The sequence below is a fragment of the Seriola lalandi genome, unplaced genomic scaffold (assembly GCF_002814215.2).
Source record: "Seriola lalandi dorsalis isolate HSWRI2012SDOR001 ecotype SW California unplaced genomic scaffold, Sedor1 jcf7180002053675, whole genome shotgun sequence".
Lineage (NCBI taxonomy): Eukaryota > Metazoa > Chordata > Actinopteri > Carangiformes > Carangidae > Seriola > Seriola lalandi.
Genome location: NW_019524228.1, coordinates 310005 through 331653, shown reverse-complemented (window position 1 = coordinate 331653; position 21649 = coordinate 310005). Strand labels below are relative to the sequence as shown.

The 21649-nt window shown below is 38.8% G+C and overlaps 1 protein-coding gene across 1 annotated transcript in view; it reads left to right on the top strand.

The window, feature by feature from the left end:
* Positions 1–21649, top strand: part of ntm (neurotrimin) — a 430835-nt gene that overhangs the window by 116927 nt on the left and 292259 nt on the right. The window lies entirely within an intron of this gene.

The window sequence follows — 21649 nt, the reverse complement described above, 5'->3', positions numbered from 1 at the left end:
GGTTACCCGTGGGCATTTCCATGTGTTCATGTGTGCCAAATCATTATTTGATGTATCTACAGGAATCCCTTCAGCTAAACTGCTGACATTTTTATCTGTTCTCCATTTTGCATTCTTTTGTTTTGGATTGTGCTTGAGAACTTGCAACATGAAAAATGCAGGGTGCAAACAAACTGAGACTGGCACAATTTAGCTGCTACAAACTGATCTACACGTAGATAACTACAACTGGAAGATGCAAAACCTCAGATTATGTCCAATGTCAAATGTTTTTACAATTCGTTTTCTGGTTAAGGTCACAGTGAACATTAACAATTGCTCTTTGTCTCTGTAACGCTACTTCCTCCTTTGGCACTGAATGTGAACAGGTTGTGGTACCGTCCTTAAATACCGTGTTGCTTTGTATGGCTACACTGCCATAGTTTTCACCCAGAAGAAAGTTCATTTCACTTACAATTCCCTAAGAATATCACAGTAGGTGAACTGCTGCTGCTACTGCTGATGTTAATCTCTCAGCGAGATTACTACTTGAAGTTTTGCCTCACAGAAATATTTGTGTAACTAAAATCCCGATATGTGCAGCTCCACAGGCAGATCGGACCGCCGCATGCAGCAGTGTATTCGTGATCTCTGCTGAGAAAACTGATCGGCTGTGGTCATTGATGAGATGAGCTTCAGTAGTGGTGCAGCTGAACAACACTGTCATTCTCTCACTGCCTTGTTAATCATATTTTTTTTAGATATATGAGGAAAATGTTTAGCTGAAGGACAACAGATGCCGGTGGAACATGACATGTGTCTAAACATCCCATCTGTGTTATTTTCTATGTAAGTTCATGTGCCACTGCTGTCAAGATACAAAAGCAGCAGTATTATCACATTTGCTTGACTACTTATGTATGACACAAGACCAGGCTGGTGTGTTCTGCCCTTTATTCAAATGCTCTACCCCAATGAGCGTTATTCACTGATTTTAAAGACCTTTTTTTTTTTTTTAAATCAATGGATACATGATGCAATTAGAATTTTCATACCTGCTTATTCTGCTGGCGTTCATAAAATGGTTCATAAAAAGGACCACAGACTGCCTTTCACTTATCATATACAAGAAAACCAAAAATCTGCTTAGCAATAGTAATTTGGTAGTATTAGTAATTGTTGTTTGGGTAGATCTTTAATCTATCGCATTGCAGGGTCCAATGACAATCAAATTAACATAATTATTCATTAATATGCAAATGAGTCCAGATGTTCAACAAGCAACAGATGTGCACTTCTTGTACACAACAGCTCAATATTGAAAAATGACACAGACTAGAGTGGGTAATTTAATACAATGCACTTAATTCACACTTATTATTGTTTCAAACGAACATTAATATTGAGATCTACACAAAATTAGATTTCTGTTTCAGCACCAAATCAAAAAGCTCATCAAAAACATCCCGTAAATGATGATAAACAAACAAAGGGAAACAAAACAAACAAAGGATGATTTACATTTAATGTTATTCATCAAAATAATCTTTTCTTTAGTAACTATTCTTTAGATGTAACACATTACAGAGCAGCGAATGTGTACATACTACAGCTACTGTATATAGATATGCTCGGCCAGCCCAGTTTTCTGCAGCATTTGCTGGTTCACAGCTATGAAATAATGCTCTATGGACACAAGATAAAATAAACATATACCAGAAGTCCAGGCAATTATTCGTCTGTTCACTTCCTGTAGTGCTGCTCCAGGTCTGTAATCATTTGATTATAATAATGAAAGAAAAATTTAGGAGTCTTGAGGGTTTTGCCTTTGATGCAAAGTCTTCTGGGAGAACAGAAGAAGAAAGAGAAGAATATGTCTTCTTCTGAAATTGTTCTGTTTAAAGAACCAGAATGTAAATATGCATTGTTTACTAAAAACGCACTGTGTACTGTATGGTACTGTGCATTTGAGACCACTCTCCAACTGGACCCCACTGTACTTATATTAATGTTATGGTAATACAGGGCCCTAACATACTGTAGTTCACTTAAACCAAGGCTTAATAGTAAAAACTGGGCAAAGAAGGAAACTGCTTCAGGTCCCCGAAAGCTGCACCATGTCGGGATGCATCACTACATCCCGACATGAACTGTAACGGCACCATCCTTAAATGTATATCCATATTGTAAGAAGTGAGACGTCCATGTCTTTTTTGATTATAAAGCAGGTCTACGTACCACATAAATATTTTGTTACTACCAAAGTGTGCAGTCCATGGACACAATGCACACAGCCCGTATTCAGAAATTGAGCCTTAAAACAAGCCATCAAGACTTCTGTAACTTTGTGATGTCACAAAAAAAAAAACAGTCACCACCCTCAGCTATGCCCCCAGCACAGCCCACCTGGACCCAGCTTACAACCTTTCAACATATGATTTCCTTAAGGTATTCCCTGAAATCTGCTATTTATTTTTTTTTAAATTTATTTCAAAGAGGAGATGTAAAACTACACTGAAATGGTTTTTGGTACTAAACAGCACAAATATATCTTCTTCAAATAAAACACCAGAAAAGTGTAAAATATGGGACTCTTAAGGTAGCCACTGCAATTTTGTCTAATGTTGAGGCACTGTTTTGTAGACACCAAAATCATGTTGTAAAATGATGAATATTTTAGTTGAAATGATGCAGTGGCACAGCAAACATGGGCGGGGTATTATTCTGCTTGGTTTGTGAGGCTCAGTTGGTTGGGATACTTGATATGTAGCTCATTATTGCTATTGTTAATCTGGTCCTGCTTAGAGATGTTATATTTTCAAAATATTTTCCACGTTTTCTTCTTCTTCCTCTTATAATTGTTATTATTATTATTATTATTATTATTATTATTATTATTATTATTAGTGATAGTACAACTTTTTTGAAACAGATTTCCTACAGTTCAGCATATGTTGCCTTACAATAACGTACATTTCCAGAACAAGGATATAGAACTTTCTCCAGATGTACCTGAGCTACTTTTGCAGCTGAAGCTCTGAAAGTGCTGCACTGACCAATTGAGATGAACTAAAGATCACCGGAACGTTTTTTTTGGACCTCCACTTCTTTCCTAATTAAATGTCCCGTTTATTAATGTTCTCTTGACTCACTCCTATGAGCTCAAAGCAAAACAAGAAGACAACAGTAGTCTTTCCAAACACCAGCAACTCCTCATTCACCAGGACAGTGGCATAGATAGTATAACTCCTAGCTCATGTACATAGCCTGGCTGAGCTTCGAAGAGATGAAAGACTCCGCCTATTTTCTCGTCTGCCATTCTGTTTGAAAGTGATGTTAATATGCATTGTGTGGGGCCTACTGGGGTATTGCAGGGCATAACAAACAATGTGGCTTCCCTCAGGATTTTTTCATCTGTACGAAATGGAACTCATCAGGGGGATTTCGAATAACCACTGTAATACTACTGTTCCTGTTACACTCTTTTTCTGTCTTCAGTCTCTTCCCTCTTCCTCTCAAGCACCACCAATTATTTGACTGGCATTGAGCAAGCTGCTTTGTGAGCCACCTGCTCGTTATTCATTGTTACCCCGCTGCATCTCTCGAGTGCCTCGTCCCCTCTCGAAGAATTTCCAAGACCTCAGTCTCAATCAATGAGCTTTAGTGGCAAGAGGATGCATCAAGGAAACAATAGAGCATGCACAATGGTGCACTTATTTTATGCGTAAACAATTTCTAGGTGAAAGGATCCCTGCTGCCAGAAACAATTTGCATGCAATAAGAAAATACAAAGTGTAAGTTTCACAACCCTGAAACCCTGTCTTACATGTGGGGATTTACTTGAGCTGAAGAATATGCAGCTGATGGTTTCTGAAAGGCAGCGGACTAGGCAGAGAAATTATTTCAGCACCAGATAAACACATTTGAAAAATAGTGCTGGTTAATTTGTGTCCATCTGCATGGTAGATATCTCTCCCTGCCTGTGTTATACACACACACTGAGCAGTAATTCCTGTGGTGTATGATCACACGCCTAAATGGAGGGGATTGGAGTGTCCGTGTGGATCATTCTCTCACTGTTTTATGGGGACTTTTGTTTGGTGTTTGTCTTGTGATATCATAGATGTACTGCTCACCATCTTGAAACGCATGCACATCGGTTACTCAAGTAGTCAAATATTATGTTTTTAAGGCAACGCATGCACATAATTAAGATGCTTCGTGTGGCAGATCGGATACATATCCAGTCTCAAAAAGCTGCGTACATGAATGAATGCGTGCAAGAAACACTCAAGATAGATTGAAAAGCAATTGCTCAAACCACCTCCTGTGGTGGTGTCTCTCCAAGATGCCTTTGTAATCTGTGCTCCACCCGTAGTGTAGCTGTGTCAGTGATCAGTGTGCGGAAATAACCACTCACTGTCTGATTTTCTTCATACATCCACGGTCTGTCTACTCGGTACTTTTGATAACAGTAGCTTAAGTTCCACTGAAATGACAATAAAATGAGGCATTGTTCTGTCCCACCCAGGCAGCTCCAGCCATATACCAGCAAATACAAGGTGCACCAAGCTGCATTAGCATTCATCTGATCCCTGTTCAATTCAACCACTGAATGGTCTGTGTGGGTGAGAGACCATTGATCTGTATAAGTTGAGGTATCAGCATGACTTTGAGCTATGGAGATGATAAGATTTTGGCCTCACTGGTAGTTATAGTTGTTAGCAAATGATAGTTGAACTGTTGACGTAATTTAACTGCTTAAGTGTGTAGGCCTATGTTCTTCTTTAAAGCTTCAGGAAATGTTACCTATGCTTACTGTATACAGGATAAAATGGACTACAAAATAAAGGTTTGTACAAAAGAACCAATCCAATGAGATACTGTGGGTAAACAGACAAAAACTCAAACGCAACAGACGTAAACTCAATTAAAGCTGCATATGCGGGCCCTCCCCCTGTGCAGAGCAAACTTTGGTGAAGATTATTCAAGCAATTAAAAGCTACTTTTTAACCATTACGGTTTAATTATCATAGCAAGCTCATGATTATCCCTCCCCCTTTTTTAAAAATTATTCATTTTCATAATAGGCTTATTGCTTTAAAGTTGCATGTCCATTGGGGATAAACTCACCATTCATACACCAGTATTATTCGTGCTATAGCTATACTGGTGATCCCTCATGTCTAACAGTGATCAAACAGTGGACACAGTGGAAATACTGTGGATAATAATTGTAGTGAAATGCAGGAACCTACATAAAATGAGACTTCATGAATCCATAAATCTACTACACTGCTGTCACATGATAAGCTCTCAGCCAATCAAACAAATGCTCATCATGGTATCAACTCTCTACTCATTTTAAGTTCAAGCACAAGATTACTTCATCCAGGATTAACAAATAAATCTTCAGAGAACCAAATTCGCTCGATGAGAATTGATTATTTATTTTAGCCTGAATTAGTTAAGTCATATTAGAGGAAGCTAGTAGATCCAGATTACTGATATGTGCATGAACAAATTTCCTGAATACCCGATAACAGAGATATGAATGTGTATGTAAACGCATTCAGTGATAGAGTGTAATTATACAGTGCATTTAATAACATAACACCGCGATGGTCATAGTGCAAGGTGAGTATTTTAATTATAATCTGATAGTACTTATGTACTTATACTGACGTACAATGTTGAATGCAGGACTTTGTTGTTAATGTTTTTTTTAGGTTTCAGTGAGCGACATACACAGCAGAAATCACACTGTGTATAAAACACACCTATTGCTACTGCTATACAAGTAGCAGTGGAGTCTAAATAAACCCTCTGAACCAATTCTGTAAACATATTAAAGCATTCTGGAAAAACAGGTTATTCTGTGTGGCCGTGCCTGTGAGGCAGCTTTGAAAAGAATAGATAGAAAAGCACACTGACCAAGAACGCAATGACTGTCACAATCCCTCTCATTTTCTATTGTGTGCTGCTGTGTAGGAAGACAGAGCAGAAGGAATAGTTGAAGCATGACCAACTGTGGATCTATCAGGACATTGTTTGTAAAATTAGCTTGACCTTTTTACATGTAAGGACAATGCTCATGTCCGTGCAGTCGTCCACACAAAACACAAAAACCTTCTTGATGACAGCCATTGTGAACAGTACGTGGATACTCAGTGCCACATTTCCACTACCCATTGTATGAAGTTCAGGTTTTTTTCCTTTTCTCATTATGATCTACTACATGCAGGATCAGGCTGGCCTCATTTATCAATACGGTTTATTCTGCGTCATTAAAGCTTTCTCTCACAACAGTGAGAAATATATTGTAGCACATAGATCACTCTCCGTTTCCATCTTCATGATTGAATTGCCATTAGTGTTGTACAGATTACTTTGCCTTTCCATCTTAATGATCTAATGGAGAATTGACCTCTTAGAATGAATTAGCACATCAATGTAGTTCATTGCCACCCCAGCAAATTGTGTCAAAGAACAAAGTCTAGCGTTTCACTTCCTGCTGATTATGCAAAAAATAACCCTTTGTTATAAGGATTTTATACCTAATGCAAAGTGTTTGACATCCTCTGCTTTCATATATGCATCTTAAAATCTATAAAAAACAGTTCTGACTTCTGTCAGGGATTAAATGAGCATGAATGTTAAGGTAAGATGAAAATCTGACCTCAACATAATAGCATGACTTTTGAAGGTATCTCAAATAAAGTTATCAGGATGAGCAGGTCACTTGGGTAATGCGAAAGATTATCATTTTTAATAAATCCTTCCTGTGTTGCCACGGGAAAATTCACACTGGCAAGATTTCAGGCTTAGTAAGCCAAACTCCAGCAGACTGCTCTGTCTGTCTCTCTGGCTGATCTTAAGAAGCTGAATATACTTCAACAATCTTAGGTAAAGTAAGTTTTGCTCTTCCCTCTTTTGAAACTTTTTCAGGTACAAGGCAATTATAAGCTAATCGTTAGTCATTTACCAGCTTCTAGGAAGAACCTTATTCATTTTGTCAATGTTCCTTGGGCCTTATTATTATTCTGGACATCTTACAGTCCCCATTTGACGTGAAATGGGTGTTTACCATCCTGAGGACCCTTCCAGCAAATGAGGTCAGTGCATGGTCCTCACCTGGAAATGGATTAAATTGTTGCTATATATTACAAATGACTTGTCAGCTGTCTTGTACCACACGACCCCTGTGTGACACAACTCTACCTTCTGGTCAGTAACACTTAAAGAAGCAGGAGGATTGTCGCTCGCTGACAATGTTTAGGTTGATTAGATTGCAAATCTCCTCTTGGAGGCAATTGTGAGGTGCAGCATTGGAGTTCTCTTATATGAGTTCGTCAATGCTGTATTGGTTGTTCCTTGACTGCAGACTTGACCCTGAAGTGAGCTTAAGAGAATATTTGATCAAGTTTAACTTACTTTAGCTGCCTGTGATGCACATAGAGGAGGCTTTGTTGATGCTTGATGGTAACACTGTCCTGCGCAGGTGAAAAATTTGTAAAGACAGCTGTTATTATTATTTTTTTATGTTTAAAGGTCCCATATTGTAAGTGAGATATTCATGTCTTTTTGATTATAAAGTAGCTAAATGTCCTTTACTAATACTGTGAAAGCATCAAAGTGTTTAATCCACAGAGAAATGAACACAGCCTGTATTCAGGAACTGTGCCTTAAAATGATTAGTCCGGACTTCTGTAACTTTGTGATGTCACAACAAAGCAGCCACTGCTGTCAGCCATGCCCCAAACCAAGACCCCCTGGACCCACAATCCAACCTTGAAGGATTTGGTTTCTCTGAGTGTTTACCTGAAATATTCAATATTTTTATTTGATTACCCAGAAGAGCTAGCCAATGTGGCTCACCAACCTGTTTTTACTAGGGCTCCAGAGAGAAGCCGGAAAGAGGAAATGTAAAACTACATTAAGATGGTTTTTGGTTCTTAAAACTTGAAATATACCTTCTTATGAATCAACACTTAAAATAAAACCCTGGAAAAGTGTAAAATATTGGACCTTCTGGCATAGTCATGTGACATGCTTCCCATCTGAGAACATTTTAATAAACAAGCTGTCTAGATTACTTCAAAGCCCCAACAACAAACATGGTGACCAGCCACAACTGCTGGTAACAAGGCACAGAGACACACAGAAACAAACAGAACAGGATGCCGCTGTTCAAACTTCCAAGTTTTGAAGAGAAAAAATAAGAATAATAACTGGAGTAAACACACACAGCAAGCACACAGTGGTATTCTGTCCTTAGAAGAAGGACTAAGGGCGAATTCTGTCAAGCAACACTTCCACAACAATTTGAACTGTATATGCGAAATATGTAAAAATCAATCTTCCGGGGGAACGGCACTGATAGCTGCAGTAACTTATGGACCATCAGTTATAGTATAAAGGTTACCACCATTGGCCTCACAGACACATCAGCTAATATATGCTCTTTAATGGTGTCACTAAATGACACTGCTGCCATATTCATGATTTGCCGGCTGAATATAGGGGCAACATCATGATAATATTCCACCTGCAATAGCTGATGTTAATACTGTCATAAAATGACACAGTACAGGAAGTTTCCATTTGACTACAGCAATACAAAGAGTGAATCAGTAAAAGTTGTCAAATTTAAAGTATTACCAATGGTCACAAGCACATTTGAGGGGTAATTTGTGGTGTTAATGTTAAATAACATCCTAAAAAAGATATATTTCTTTCATGTTACCAAAAGGTTTTAAGACATCCCCCCACCCCAATTTTTCACAGTGCAGTCAGATCACATTGGTTCAGTCTTCCTTTTATTTTCTGAGACATTTTATACAGATTTTAAAAAACATATCCCACCTTCCAGCCTTCTGTCTGTCTCCCGGTGATTGACTAAGCTACAGACTGTTTGTGGGAGCGGTTGAGGCCAGCTGTTGACTGTTTCTTATGGAAATGTGATAAAAGTGTATCTTCACTTTCATACTGTTGTCAGTGTTGTTCACAGTTTGTAGACACAAGTTGAAAATAACTTGTTTAATTCTTAAACAACTGATGTAAGTGGGTTTGACAAAACTGTAATGATGCCTGGACTGCAGTAATGGCTTAGTCATGTAATCGATTCACTGTGCTGTGTGATGAACAGTATGAAGTCTACACTGAACTCAGACGTCGAGGTTTTGATATAACACATTTTAATTTGTGATACATCCTGCAGGCAACAAAGAAAAAAAAGATAATTATCATCATTATTATCATTTTTAAATCTCTGGACCAGAGTCCTGCATGGATCCAGTTTTGTTTACCTGCTCGATTGCACCCACAAAGCTCAGGACTGGAACTGACCTGTTGCCCGCAATCATGTCTTAATTAATTCTGACCCAAAGCAAGTACCTGCGGCACCATGATGCCTCAGCTGGGCATTGTCAGTTTAATTTTCTATGCAGCCCCCTCACCTGTCTTCATTTCAGCAAGCAAGTAAACTTCCCTATATATATAAACAGAAAAAAAAGGTTAGTTAGGGGTTAATTAAGGGGTGTGAGACCCTCTGAGACCCCCTGTGTATCAAACTCTGGGAATCATAGCTATTTATAGTGGGTTTGATTTGGATCTTTATCTATGACATTAGTCGTAACTCCACCCTGAACAACCACATAGGTAATTTCCAACCCTCTTATACAACCCATAGCAGTGTCTGCTGAAATAGACTGGACCTTCGTTATCATGGTTACAATAATAAATGGTCATGGCTTGGTTAGGTTTTGGAAAAAAATTGTGATTTTGGTTAAAATAAGGACTACCTTAAGATTAGACAATCTTTGTTGTCATGGTTACAATAATAACAACGTGGTTGAGGTTGTTGAACGGTCAAGAAACAACATAAACTGCTGGTCTCACGCAGGAATTGAACACCGGTCTCCTTTGTGAAATTGCTGTATTTTGTTGACCCATTCATCCACCCCATCCTCCTCCTAATGTGGAATTTGTCATACTACGTCACCTGACTTCTTCATTTGCTCCTGTCATAATTACTACAGCCTTGAGAGGTCACTTAACAATGAAATGTAACTATGGCTCATAATAACCTGCTGCATAGACGACCTATGGGCTCATTTTTTTTTTAACAGATAGGAAAGTCATTGGAAAATGGTGAAATTAGACTTTTCTGGTTGTGACAAGGCAAGTTTGGTCATGTGACATTATTGCCTTACAGTGGAAATAGGAAGAGGAGAAATTAAAACTTTACAATCCCACTGTGGCATTAAAGGTTCCAAATAGTATAAAGTCAGATTCCCATGTCTTTTCTGATTATAAAGCAGGTCTATGTTCTGTATTAATACTGTGAAAGTATGGAAGTGCTCGGTCCACAGAGAAATGCACAGAGCCTGTATTCAGCAACTGAGCCTCTCTTCTGATTGGCTGAGAGAGGAAATGAAAAATTACATTGACACAAAAACAGTTCGGAGGCATAACGTAGGCTTTGGCTCACAAGATCATTGTCACTATAACTAGTTGACAATAAATACAGTAATAGTTGCTCTAACATGAATGATGTGATGCCCCTGTGCTGATTAAACATGGTGTAGTAGATTCAGCAGTGTGTCATTATCGGACCCTCAGCTGCCTCCATTTGTCTCAAATCTGTTTTTAAATCTTTCAAATGAAAAGAAATCTCCATCTCACAGGTCTCAGGTTCACATTTATTTTTAGTCTAAAATTGTCAGAGGAAATCTCTTACCGCACAGCTGTTAGATGTTTCCTGATGACGAATTAATTCATCCGAACCAGACAGGCTTACATGGCTCATATGCTGCATCTTGAAGTCAAATATTGGGTTTCGGCAGAATTTCATAAGCCAGACTTTGTGATGTTTTTCTTTTTCCTTTCTCCTGCTTTTTGTTTGCTATGCTCGGAGCCTGAAATCACAACCCACCAGGTCAAATTATTATCCAGAGTGTCATGATTGACTGACAGGCAAGAGTGGGGAGTGTGCATTCTCACAGTCTTCGGGAAAATACATTTTCTCAGGCTCTAAAATGCTTTATGTGGAGCTGTCTGTGAAGGGGCAGATCTACTACGATTTCCATCTCGCATTTCCCATCTGTCCTCTGTAAGTTTTGTTACAGTCAGGTGAATTCGGGCTGGTTTGGAATGTTTCAAGTGAGATATCATGGCTTTACATTTTGCCTAGCGGCTAAAACACACTGCACATTGCTTCATCTGGATTCATTTGTAATTCTGCACCTTGCGCAGTGCTGCCAAGTCATCTTTAACTCCCCCCTGTCTCCAGTCACCTCCTATCTTGAATGTATTTATCCTCACTTTACCATGCGAGTAGTCAGATGTGCACCATGCAGCTTCATTTCCCAGTGGCCACAATTCTGCTAACACAGTAAGAGAAGTCTGAATTGGTTATAGGTGAAGCATTTGTTCCATGAGAGTGTGCCTTCCTCACCTCAAGGCTTTTAATGCTTGGGTTTTTGAAGATTCCCCCACGCACTAATTACAGGTTTTTCAGTGAAACCACAATTGTGTATACATGCATTACATATACGTATACACATACAAGTCATCAGCCTTTTTTCAGCCTCCAAGCATCTCATGCAGCCAGTTTGTAGCTCCAGTCGTTCGCTGCTCTTTCACCATTTGTTTCCTGATAGTTCAAGTTGAAAGTTTGCCTCTCTGTTTGTTATCACACATTATCTTTGCTCCTGAAAAATGCTAATAGCTAAATACCTCCAACACAGACCTCATGAACCACCAACCAGTTTCTCCATTACAGCTAATTTGTTATTTCTTCATGTCTTGGTGTTATTAATGAAAAAACCTCTCTATTAAACAAGTATTTGCTCATCTCTTGAAACCGAATATTTGGCATGTTTCAAACATTCCTGCAGATGCAGGGAATGGAGATGAAACATTTCCACCAAAGGCCCCTCATATTTTCAAAAAGGGAACAGAAGGCTGGGAAATCCATAATGGATTATTACCTAAGCGAAGTGACTGAATGCCTCCACATGAAGAACCTGGTGCTGTGGGATCCGAAAGAAGCAATTTTCAATAGACACGCTTCAAAAATAGTGTCTCAAGGAAAGGACAAACGCAAAGAAAGCTTTTGTATTTGTCCTTGCCCTCTGTTCATGTTTAGAAAGATTCACAGTTTGTGTTATACCATTGAAAAAAATCATAGAAATCACAGCTTATCTTTGGCTCAAGGACTCCCTTCGACCTTTTGATGTATTTTTTTTTTTTTCAGTTTTTCAGAGTTTAAAACATATTTTAGCTTTACTATAACAATTTGTGGTCATAAAGGAGATCAGTATTATGCGTTGTTATATTGGTTGGTTTTATATATAGTTTTGTATTGATTTTAAGAAGCCTGAAAGGGTCCAAAGCACTTTGGGTAGCAGCCCTGTATGTGTTGTATCTTTTGCTTGTCAATAGTTTTAGAACACAGTTTTCTATTTGTGTTATTTTTTTTAATCGCCTTAGGGAAATGCACATACTACTACTACTATACAGCTTTAGGTGAGACTATCTTGTGCTTTGAGTGTGGTGACTGGATGTTTGAAGCCTTTAAAGTACACACATGCTGCCTCTTTGTCTGTTTCTCCCAATGTATTGAGAATTTTTACTTATGGTCCTACGAGTTGTGTAATTATCACTTTTCTTTCTTTCTTTTTTTATTTCTTGCTCTTATCTCTCAGACAGTCACAACAAATAACAGCATCTGCACTGATATTGATCTCTGCTCCCACACACATAACACACACACACACACACACACACGTCGATAGCCACTAGTGTGTGTTCCTGCATGCAACAAAGCACTTCATTAAATAACTTAAAAACGTCCCCATCCTGAAAAAAAAAAAAAAAATGGCGGGAGGCTCTCAAGCCTTTGTTCAATTGATTTTTTAAATTGTTTTTATTATCTTGTTGTACATGTACAGCAAAACATGAGTTGTGTGTTCTACGTCAACATTTCAACATTTCAGGGAATTTATATCACTATGTGGAATTAATAAAAAATTCCTTTTGCGATGTTGTTGATTCTCTCCGACTAAACCATCTTCATCCGTCAAGAATACCTCACACTCACCTTAGTTCAGCTGTTTCAAATATTCAGCTGAGACCGGACGTGTTGGTTGAGAGTTACCGTCATGTGTTTCCCCAAGCAACAAGGTGTGAGGAAAGGATCCTGCATAAAAGCAAAGACATTGGTATGTTAGCTTGTTAGCTTGTAATCTGGCTCATATTCAACAGAGCTCCAGGCTACCGGCCATCAGACTGTTAGCTGGTCATCAACAGAGCTAAGCTATATACTAACAGCCAATGTGTGTCTGCAGGATCATGGCGATGGATCATAACATTAGTGCAGTGGAGGGGTATTCAATTAAAATTCAGTAAGACAAAATTTACTCAAGCAAGGTCATTTTTTTTTTATAACAGCTGTAACACCTCCTTTTCTCTTTCTTTCCCTTTTATATTCCACTCCTCTGCTTTTCACACTTCTCTCTCTGACTATTGTCACTTGTCTCATCTCTAGCCTTTGTGTGTATCTCACCCACTGACTTGAGTCGCAGTGACTGAGTAGTTTCACCTGACATGATTTACAATGCGTGCAACCTGTCTGTCTGAGTTTCCAGGGCCGCTAAACCAGAGCTGTAAAAACTAGAAAATCTGTTCTGGTTAAAATAGAAACGCTCCATCAAAATTTAATAATTCTCAATAACTTACAGTTTATAAGTCTGGGTGGTCCCATCCTCAGACACCCTGGTCCCTGTAAATGAAAATACAGTTGAGAGGCTTGTTGTATTTTCTCCTACCTTGATATAGACTTTCACAGTATCATGAAGTCTGTGAAGTCACATAAAGAACCATTATTTCATGTATATGTCGTCAATTCCTTTGGAATTACAAAGCATTTGACTCTGTTGCTGTATGTGTCAGAGGGGATGAACAGAATATGCAGTCAATGCTATCTAGCGTTAGCACGAGTGGTTGCAATGTGTCACACAGATGAAAGTCAAAACCCAACTTGTGTGTTCAGGGTCAAGTGAAACGCATCCTAAGCTCAACGCCGGGTGCAGTTTATCCAGGGTTTACTGGGCTTGCCAAGAGTCATCGCCGTCCAAATCCCCACTGAAAGATGGCTTTAAATGATGAGCAAGAAGCGGAAGACACTCTCACAGAAAAGTCGGAATTAATAAGGCTCTGCTGCCCTGCAGAAATAGGTTCCTGCACCACTCCTCCCTCTCCTTATCCTGCCTGTCTATCTGTCCATATATCCGTCCGGCTATAATACCTTTCTGTGTCTCTGTTTGGTCCATCGACCTCACACACTAAAAGCTCTTCAGCTGTGGGGATTTATATTTGATGCTGTCCAAGCATTGTCTTGCATGCAAGTTTCCTTAGTGTCAGATACTGTCTTTGCATCCCTGTGCAACCCCTGCAGCAACGAGTGGCCCCAATTTCTTTGGCCTTTGCCTGTTGTTTTCCTGATCTTACTAACAAAGGTTTTGCATTAGTGGCCAAGTTTTTAGTAGCAAGTTTTTCCAATCAGCTGCAGTGAGAGCAAGTCGTGTAGAGTGAATGGGCTGTGCTCAGGTAGCTCTGGGTTAAGTTATTTTAGCCGTACAGAGTTGGTAGTAGGGAAGTCATGAAACTTATACTTGTGTACGTATTAGGGACAAGTTATTGACGACCAAAAGCCAGTATGCAAACGGTGCTGCTGGAGGAAACACCTCAAAGACAGACATCCAGATCTGTAGTACACTAAGTTCAGGCTGAGTGAGCTTCAGTTGTTAACTTTATATTAACAATATGTTTAGTCTGTCAGAATATAACAGTGACTTTTTAAATTAACATTTTCACACCCAGTTAGTCAACTTAAACCACTGCTGTAGACTGATTATAGGGCACACACTGTGTGAGCAGATGCATCTGTTGTTTTCTATTTTTTTGATGTAATATTGAGAATCATGGAATTTCATTGGTATTGGTACCATAGTCCTGGTATCATGACAAGAGGGGCCACTACACATTAGAGCTAGCTAAATGTGGGCTTTTATTTTTTATCTTTATATTTTGCAAGTTTAAGTTGTATTTTTTTGTTGTTAGAGATGAGTATCATTATTGTTCGCCCATACGAGAATTTCATTTTGACACAGCAGCACAAGGTTTAACATCAAAGAAATACATTTACATAAATAACTAGGTACTTCAGAAATAAGTAAAACATAACATAATATCAGATAAAATAGGAATAAAAGATACAATGAATAGATTGGAGTGTATAGATGTGCAATTTTAACATGTATACACTGTATAAGCCAAGCAGCCGTGGCACTAGCCACTTTTGTCTTATGATGAGATAGAACCAAATGGAGCTAGGCCCTCACAATAGTGAGTTGAAACTCGATACTCAATAACCAGTTTATTAATTCTCATCTGACCAACGATGTTGTTCCTACAGAGAAAGCTGAAGCTGAGTAGAGGCAGAGCTGAATTCTGATGAGGCTCCATTCACATGCACAAAGCCAGCAAAGAGACTATGATCTGGAGAAAGCACTTGATGAGGAATGTGTTCCTATTGTGTGCAGCCGTCTGTGTACTCAGATAATTGTTTTACTTCATATAACTTTCCACTTACAGCTTTGATACGGGGAAAAACAATGCACAGGTTAGAGCCATCAGTCTGCGTTGAACAGAATCAGAAAGATTTTGCATCCAAATGAGCCAAAAATGAAGCCAAAACAAAGCAACTGCAGTCCTCCTTCATCTGTGAGCATTCAGACAGGTCATGCAGTGTTGTGTGGTAGTAGGCAACTAATCACCTTTACATTGTCTTTGTTTTGTCTCATTTTACAATCCATGTTTGCTTGTAGAGATTGTCAGATATCTCTTACTACAACCCACCGGTTTATATAGGCCTACTGGTGTATCACAGGACTGCTCCATATTGATGTAATTGAGGTAAATCATCATAAGTTAATTAATTCTTGGACATCGGTTGCTGTCTGTCTGTTCTTGCAAACAGCAAAACAGCACAGCTACAGACAGGTGTTATACTGAAGAAAAACACATCCACGGTTAATAACAGTAAGCTGGTCTGGTACACCACTCCATAAAGCCAGAGGCACAGAATACAAATAAACTGTAACAATACACTTCTTCACACTTACATTGTAACCCCCCGGTCTGAGTGAAAGATGTTGGAATAAAAATACAGAAGCTGTTCATCGTAGATAAGAAACTTTAAATATTCATGCTGTTTAAAAATCTCCAAACTGCGGCTCAGTTAGCGTGTCTACGTGGCTGGTTTGAAGGTATCACTCTTGCATCTTCATGACTGCTGCAGACTCTATGTGACCTTATCACTGATGTGTTTAAATGGTTGTCACTAACAAACACCACATGCTACAAAATTAGTCATGTTTCCCACCTGTCAAATCTTAGATCTGCAGGACGTTTTTATCTGTGATGTTGTAGGTTTTTAATGACTTCTGTTTTTATTTAGAGGAAACTATGTTCAAAGAGTTGATTTTTGACACTTTTGATTCATTTTCTTTTATTTAAATCTGTGATTTGATAGGCCCCCAGGCATCAACAATTTTACATTTAATCACTTAGTTTATTCTCATCTTCTGCCAATCTTTTGGTTTCTGCATTTAAAGACTTTTTCAGAGACTTCAGTTGGAAGTTTCTTCGCATTCAAAATCACATAAACTCATTGAAGTGCTTTGGACAGCAGCTGAAGTCCAAGTGGGCCAAAGTTCCCTGGCAAAGTGCATGTGTCGTGCCCCGGGTACACCACCATCAGCTCTGCATGTAGAATTGAATGAAAAGTGTTCAGTGATGAACAATGCAGATGTGTCATCCGTTTCCTCTGGGGTACACTGGCCTCCGCTTTCAGGCCAAAGCAGTTCTTAAAGGGATCTCTGTCAAAGGGTTCAGTGGCTGCAGGCTGGTTTTCAAATGTAACCAACCATGCCAGCCTGAGTGTATATGATAGAAATTGCATTTGAGGAAAAATTCATGGGAGACAGAGCTCATGCTGTGAAGGCTTCTTTAGAAATTGTCAGGAAACTGGGTCAGGGGGAATTCACAATCGCATGGCTTCTATTAAAGGGAAAATGATTACAGGGTACTGGTTTAGAAGGGAATAAAACAAGATGAACAGGAAAAGTATGAAAGGATATTTTTTTGAAGTTCAACAGGTTAAGCAACAAGTATGACTTCTTTTCATAACTCAGGTTTTACATCAGATGTGTTCTCACTCCTTAACCTTCAAAATTGCTCCTTATTGAATTTTCTATTTTTAAAAATCATTGGTTTCAGGGTTTGCAGGATAATCACCGACAAGACCACCAGCCTTGAGTGGGCGTGTAACTGAAGTTCACATCACATCCCAATTGACCTTTTTATTACCAGTAACCATGTTGTTTCTTTAACCTCAGCTAAGTATTTTAGTTGCCATGGTGAAGTGATCACAAGCTTTCGACAAAATAAAAGACGCCTTACTGTAAATCACGTGTGTGATCCCATGATTTTCAGTGCCCTCATTAACGAATTAACAGCTACTGCATAAAATAACAGCTGTAATATTAATGCAAAAACAGATAGTTTAGAATGATCTAAACTCCCACTGGATTGTTTTTTCCTTCCACCCCCATTTATAAACAGAGCCTATACTGTTGGTGAACCAGGCTTTGATTCTGATCAAACTTGGTTTCAATAGTATATGAAAAGTTTCTAGGCTGTTTAATATTAGTGTCTTTAGATGACTGTTTGCCTGCTCCGTTCCAAAATGATGGTGGCCGTGAGAACTCAACGCACTGCAACTTAAGAAAACACATGTAAATGCACAACAACATGTTGCAAATTCAGAAAACATTCTCACCGACTTTGACAACACATCAGCTGCAAAAAATCACAACACATGCCAATGAACAAACACAACACAACGCACTTATTCAGTGCTTTTAACTTTAACTGGGCATTGAACAACAAAACATCACTTTACTGTCCCCTGGAAAAACTTCTGTTGTGTTGTATGAATTTGCAGCGCATTTGTTGTCACATTGATAAAGATGTCTTCTGAATTTGCATCGCATTTGTTTATTTGCATGTGTTTTCTTAAGTTGCAGTGCCTTGAGCTTTCAGGGCCGCCGAACAAAATACTGTCAGACAAGACCAAAATAATAGAGGAACATTTTTTTTCATAAATAATTACAGAGCTTCTATGTAAATTAAAATGGTGTTATCCTGTGCTTTTAGTCTGATTATCTATAATGTGTGTGTTTCTCATTATGCAGATTTTTAATTTGTCTGGGACTTGATATTTCGATAATTATGTGACATCATTATACAGTACCAAAAACTAAAGAATATTTTAATTATTCAAATTGTGATTTTGTCAGTAAAAGTATGGTCAAAGTGAAGTTTTAATTTTAGGAAAATGTTTCATACACTCAAAGATTTTGCGGACGATCTTACTTTGGAATATGATCTACTTTTCAGATGAATCATACAGATTGCGTCATTAAAAGATGCTTTATTTAGATATTCAATTTCAAAAGTTCAATTACTACTAACTGGAAATCTTTTAACGGTGAAACAGCTAGCTCACTAACTGCAGCTGGTGATGGCAATCCTTGTTTTGACTGACTACTGCCACTTATTGCCACTTTTGTCAGTCTACCAGCACTCACTTTATGCTTTAGAGGACATAGCTGTATTATCATCTGTATGTTTTATGGTGCCAGGCTTCACTGGCTCTCATAAACAAGTAAGAGACAGGTAAGGATGAGAGACGTTTTCAACAGAATGCAGCAGTGAGTGTGGAAACATGGCGCATCGTCGGAAACACACAATACCGGTGTTGCCTTGAGATGTTTAAAAAGAAAAACACACCTGTAGGAAAGAAAAATATCCAAAGGATATTCATGCCCACGTACCTGTAACACTCTGGACCAGACCATACTGACTTTCACTCTCTGAGATGAAATGATACATACGTCCCCATCGAACTGCACATAAATATTAAATGCATGAACAAAGATGAAGTAGCTCTTGCACAGTGCTGCAAAGTGCAAAACACTCTTGGGGATCTCTTACCTTTTCTGTGTTGTTCTTTCCTTTGTAAACCTGTGGTTTGAAGGCCACCGTGGGCTCCCCGGTGCCAGCTGAATAAAGGGAAATCACTTGCCCTGTCATCTAGATTCACCTCGCAGCACCCAGAAGCAGGAAGACGGGGGAATTCAGCTACAGTGTGTGTGTGCTGATGTTTTTGTGTTTTTCTTCAACAGCAGTGGCTCAAGTCAGAGAGAAAATCCAGTCACTTTAGCTCCTGCACTTACAGCTGATTGAAGAAAGCCACATGTTGTAACTTCTTGAGACAGTTTAGTTCAAGTTTATTTATACATAATTTTATCATCATTTCCTGTGCTGGTCCCATCCGTCTGTTTTCAGGTTGCTTATCCCGGTCAGTGTTGCATTGGCAAAAAAGGCGAGCAGAGTAGGCCAAGCGTTCTCTTCCCCGGCATCTTCCTCCAGCTCTCCATCTGGCATTGAAAGAGGAAACAACAGGAACAGAGAAATGTCAAATTAAGAGGCTTTCTGTTGTTCTTGCTGTGACTTTCTGTGCTTGTTAGCTACAACGAGGAGCCACAGCTGGCCACCTCCAACACAAGTAGTATGCCCGGAATCAATGGAAAGCCAATTCTAGGCATACTAGGGATTTGCACATGGGTCACACTGATGCTCAGGCTGATAACATACAACACATCTTTTTTACCATTATTATTATCTATTACACATATTATTACATTTTTCCCATTTTCCCATGTGTATTTCTTTGACTGTCTTGCAAGTTCTTTCCAAAATGACATTTAAGTGAGGTGAACTCAGCCTTTAAATTGCCCACAGATCAGGATGATGTTTGTCTGTCTATCTGTGTTAGCAGTGTGATGTGGGCAACCTGTCGGAGGTAGTCTCTCTCCCTTCCATACGCTTAATGCTGGGATTGTGCTCCAGTCCCTGATGACTGTGAGAAGGAACGGGCAGACAAAGACAAATGAATGGATGTTTCCTCAAATCCTGTTTACAGGGTAGTTGCTACTTATTTCCCACTTACCTTCTCTCTGGAAGGTTAACATCTTTGAAAGAGTCCGGGGAATGCTTTATAAATATCAGGTCAAGGCCGTTTCAGATGACCTTGACACAACATGCAGCTTTTTTTTCCCCACATATTATCATAATGCCAGTGAATACTATTGACCCATTAACCCTGATGAAAGTGACACTTACAAAAATAACAGAGCACAGATAAAGGTTTAGTCAGCATCGGTATAGTTACTAATGTGCAGCGATAGCTTCAAGCCTCATATAGTTAATCAAATCATATCAGTGCTTTCCTGCACTCGTGTATTAGCTGGGCTGAGCACATTTTTTTTTTTTTTTTTTTATCTAGCCATGGGAGTGGTGTGGTTGGTCATTTGGTCGGTCCATCTTTGCGGTCAGACTCAAGTATGTAGAGAAATATCTGATGCCATTTACTATGTACTGACAGAAGGGGTGGATTTTCAGGGGGGCATGGAGAGAAATGCCACCCTCTACTATAGGATTTTTTTAAATCACTATCCTATCCAACATTGAGAGACAGGGGATTATCCTACACTTTTGTCAATATCTCAGGAATAATAGTTGGACCTTGATGTAAAAATGTGACATTTATGGTGTTTGTTTGGTTTGGTTCAGATCCAGATAATAATCCAGATATGGTGGAAGAAAATGTAAAAGGTATGAGGAAAAAAAGATGTCTAACAAAGTAATCAAAAGAGACACTGGATGGATATTAGGGTAGTTTTGAGTACTCACTTGAGGTAGAGTAAAAAACATTTTTTTGCTATAGGCAACCAAACATTACTGTTCTATTATTGGACTATTGAGAGAATACAAGAAAAAATTGTGAAAATGGAAAAATTATAGTGTTTAATTTTTTGTTATTGGTACACTTGTGTAGCTCCATCCCCTCAGCAAACATTAATCTAGATCAACACACTCATCATGTTTCTTTACATCTCCTATTCATCACCTAATCTTTAAGTGACACTGATATTGCAGATTTACATTTTATCTTCACCCATTGAAAATGTTTGCTTGTTTGGGTTAATGGAAGGTGTTTTCTTTCTTTCTTTCTTGGAGGAGATTAACATGATGATATCTTTGTCCTTTGAATCTGACTCAGATTCTCAGGCAGGATTTTACTGTGTACAGTGCTAGGTAGAAGCATGGCTACAAGGTTTACTAATTTGACTACAATTCTAAGTAGTGGAGGTGGTAACGTCACTGTTTTCAGAATCAAAAATATTATCACTAACGAAGCTCTTATATTGAACATATGGTGCAGTAGCATCCACACCAGATTCATTTTCCCAAGCATTTCTGAAGATCAAGCACATCAAGCAGATCTTTGTAATGCGTCTGTTTGACATCACCACCATGTGTGGACATACTATATGTGACGGTGACATCACATACTAGTCCTTGGGCTGGTGCCTACGACAGGGGGGTAAGGGAATACAGACACTTGGAAAGATGACAGAGGGAACCTGTAAACTTGGTTACTTCTGATGTAGTGAGCTACTGTTGCCATGTTGGT